Genomic DNA, 4,587 nt, shown 5'->3' with positions numbered 1-4,587 from the left:
GCCTGTTTTCTTAGGCTGAATCCGTCGGTGTTTTCCAGTAGCACCGAGCCGATAGTAGCAGATGATTGGCTCCGCAAGACAGCTAGAGAGTTGACCACAACAGGATGCACGAATGCGGAAAAGGTGAAGTTTGCCGCACATCAGCTTGAAGGAGCCGCAGCATCATGGTGGGAGAATTTCATAGCCACTTTCCCTGTCGACACTATCACGTGGGACCAATTTCAGCAGGCTTTTTGAACTGCCCATGTTTCAGCAGGAGCTATGGCCATGAAGAAGCGAGAGTTTCACAACTTGCGCCAAGGAGGACGGACAGTTGGCCAGTATGTGGAAGACTTTAGTAAGTTAGCACGTTATGCCCCAGATGACGTTGCTACGGATGCAGCAAAGCAGGAGAAATTTCTGGAAGGACTGAATGATGAGTTGAGCATGCAGTTGATGGTAGCAACCTTCAACAACTACCAGGAGTTGGTAGATTGTGCTCTTATGATTGAAGGGAAGCAGCAGCAAATTGAGAATCGCAAGAGGAAGTATGCACAAGGAAAGTACAATTCAGGAGCTCAGCAGAAGCCACGATTTACCCCTAGGCCGGGAGGACATTTTCAGCATACCCATGGAGGAGGAAGCTCGCACAATCACAATGGCCCCAAGAATGGTAATGGGAATGGAGGAAGCAACGGCCAGAACCGCACCAACCCATCAACCCCAGCCAAGAAAGACCTGAGCCAAGTCACTTGTTTTAAGTGCCAGAAGACCGGACATTATGCCAATGAATGTCCTGAATCCCAGAATGGAAATGGCAATGGAAGCTCTGGGAAGAAGCCGAACCCTTTCAACAGGGGACAGGTGAACCACGTTAACGTGGAGGAGGTTGAAGAGCAGCCGGATGCAGTAACCGGTAAGTTTTTGGTTAAGTCATTTACTGCACTCGTTCTTTTTTATACTGGTGCATCGCATTCATACATATCAAGGGGATTTGTGGATAAGTATAAACTGCCAACCCAAGCCCTTAGGTCACCCATGTTAGTAACTTCGCCTGGAGCAGAATATATGGCTAGTCTATGGTGTGATCGGTTACCATTAAGAATTGGTAACTATGTTTTTCCCTCAGACCTAATAGTGTTGGAATCCCAAGGATTGGATGTGATATTAGGCATGGATTGGTTGTCAAAGTATGAAGGAAATATTGAATGTGCCAGTAAGTCAATTTTTCTTACCACCCCAGAAGGGAGAAGGATCAAGTATGTATCCCGACATGTGCCAAAAAGGACTCAAGTAAATTGTTTAACCGGAGTTGTGCAAGAGGAAGTACCAGTAGTGAAGGATTTCCCCGAAGTATTTCCAGAAGAGTTGCCAGGCATGCCACCGGATAGAGATATCGAATTTTTGATTGAGCTTTTGCCAGGCACAGGGCCAATATCAAAGAGACCATATAGGATGCCTGCAAAGGATTTGGTGGAAATTAAGAAGCAGATGAAGGAGTTACTGGACAAAGGATATATTCGCCCAAGTTCATCACCTTGGGGATCGCCAGTACTTCTAGTGGAGAAGAAGGATGGATCATTAAGGATGGTTGTCGATTATCGAGGATTGAATGAAGTAACCATCAAGAACAAGTACCCACTACTGATGATCAATGATCTGTTTGATCGATTGCAAGGAGCTAAGGTAATTTCCAAGATCGATCTGCGATCAGGATACTACCAGTTGAAGATTCGAGAACAGGATATTCCTAAGACGGCTTTTACCACCAGGTATGGGCTGTACGAGTATACCGTTATGTCATTTGGTTTGACTAACGCACCTGCATATTTTATGAACATGATGAACAAAGTGTTTATGGTGTTCTTGGATAAGTTCGTCGTAGTGTTCATTGATGATATTCTGGTTTACTCGAAGAATGAAGAGGAGCATAAGGAACATTTGCGTTTGGTTCTTGGAAAGCTCAGAGAACATCAATTATATGCCAAGTTTAGCAAATGTGAGTTTTGGTTGAAGGAAGTTGGATTTCTCGGACACGTTATATCCGGAGAAGGTATAGCAGTAGATCCCACTAAAGTTGATACCCTGACCAAGTGGGAATCACCAACCACCGTGGGAGAGATCCGGAGTTTTCTTGGACTCGCGAGATACTATCGGAGGTTTATTGAGAATTTCTCAAAGATTGCGAAGCCTATGACGGAGTTGTTGAAGAAGGATACCAAGTTCATATGGACGGGGGAATGTGAGGCTAGTTTTCAGGAGTTGAAGAAATGTTTGGTTACCTCACCCGTGTTGATTTTACCGGATCAGACCAAGGATTATGAGGTGTATTGCGACGCTTCACATCAAGGACTTGGAGCAGTGCTTATGCAGGAAGGGAGAGTTGTTTCATATGCCTCACGACAGCTTAAGCCTCATGAGTTGAATTATGCTACACATGATTTGGAGTTAGCAACCATAGTGCATGCATTGAAGACTTGGAGACATTTTCTGATTGGAAACCATTGCGAGGTGTACACGGATCACAAGAGTTTGAAGTATATTTTCACACAGAATTAGTTGAATCTTAGACAAAGGAGATGGTTGGAGCTCATCAAGGATTATGATATGAAATTGCATTATCACCCTGGAAAGGCTAACATAGTAGCTGACGCATTAAGCCGTAAGAGCCATGTCAACACCCTAATGACGGGAGATTTACCAAGGGAGTTAGCCGAAAATCTTCGAGAGCTATGTTTAGAAATAGTTCCAAGAGGCTATGTAGCAGCATTGGAGATTCAGTCTACTTTGATGGATAAGATCAGAGAAGCTCAAAGGACTGACAAGGAGATTGCTTCTATTAAGGAAAAAATGAGCAAAGGAAAAGCTAAGGGATTTCGTGAGGATGAGAATGATACCCTATGGTTTGAAGACCGTGTCTATGTACCAAATGATTCGGAGATCAGGAAGCTAATTTTGCAAGAGGCCCATGACTCACCATACTCGATTCACCCAGGAAATACCAAGATGTACTTGGATTTGAAGGATATTTTCTGGTGGACCAGAATGAAGTAGGATATTGTGGAGTATGTAGGAGTTTGTGATGTATGTCAGAGAGTGAAGGCAGAGCATCAGAAGCCAGCAGGATTGCTACAACCATTGCCGATACCCGAATGGAAGTGGGATAAGCTAGGCATGGATTTTATTACGGGATTGCCCAGAACACGTTCAGGCTATGACTCAATATGGGTTGTAGTCGATCGTTTGACAAAGGTAGCTCATTTCATTCCAGTGAAGATTACCTATACCAGTGAAAAGTTGGCAAAGATATACATGACCAGGATAGTATGTCTGCATGGAGTTCCAAGGAGCATTGTATCAGATAGAGGAACCCAGTTTACCTCAAAGTTCTGGAATCAGTTGCATGAGGCTTTGGGAACCAGACTGGAGTTTAGCACAGCTTTCCACCCGTAGACAGATGGACAGACCGAGAGAGTTGGAGGATATGCTAAGAGCTTGTGCGCTAGATTATGGATCTAGTTGGGATGAGAATTTGCCATATGCAGAGTTCTCTTACAACAACAGCTATCAAACCAGTTTGAAGATGGCCCCTTTCGAAGCCTTGTACGGAAGGAGGTGCAGGACCCCATTGTCTTGGGATGAAGTTGGAGACCGCCAGTTGTTTGGACTGGATCTGATAAAGGAGTCTGAACAGAAAGTGAAATTGATTCACGATAGGCTCAAGGTAGCTCAGTCCAGGCAAAAGAGTTATGCAGACTCTAAACACAAGGAGACACTTTACAAAGTCAGAGACCGAGTTTATCTTCGAGTATCTCCACTTCGAGGAGTTAAGTGCTTTGGAGTTAAGGGAAAACTAGCCCCACGTTTTGTAGGCCCATACAAAGTTTTGGAGCGTATGGGAGAAGTAGCCTACAAGTTGGAATTACCCAAAGGACTATCAAGAGTTCATGACGTGTTTCATGTATCCCAGTTGAAGAAGTGCGATGCAGAGATGGCTGACATACCGCTGAGAGATACGGTACCACTGGAAGCGATTCAGTTGGATAGTGATTTGACCAATGAGGAGAAACCAGTTAAGATTCTAGAGTATGCCAGTCGAGTCACCCGCAGCAAGGTTATCAAGTTTTGCAAGGTTTAGTGGAGCCACCACACGGAGGATGAAGCCACCTGGGAACAAGAGGAAGATTTGCTGAAAGACCACCCTCACCTATTTTCTAGCCAACCCGAATCTCGAGGGCGAGATTCATCTTAAGGGGGGTAGGTTTGTAACATCCCAAATTTTCAATTTGGAATGTTATACACTAGATCATCATTGCATATCATATTTATTGCATTTGGTTGATCCTAGAAATTTCACGCAACTCAAGGACCCTCGGAGAGAGTTGGGGATTTCGTTATTTTCATATTTGAGTTGTCTCAAATTTTGAAAATAGGATCATTTGATTTTATTTATTTTATCTTCAATTATTTCTATTATAAAAATTATGAGAGAGGGAATAAAATGACTTTCCCAAAATAAAGAAATATTGAGGATTTAATAAAAAAATAAAATAAGATTTTATTTGGTTTATTTGCTATTTTATTTGAATTTAGGAAAAATGTGCATTT

Source organism: Triticum aestivum, chromosome 2A, assembly GCF_018294505.1.
Source record: "Triticum aestivum cultivar Chinese Spring chromosome 2A, IWGSC CS RefSeq v2.1, whole genome shotgun sequence".
NCBI lineage: Eukaryota > Viridiplantae > Streptophyta > Magnoliopsida > Poales > Poaceae > Triticum > Triticum aestivum.
Note: the sequence above shows the minus strand (reverse complement) of the source record.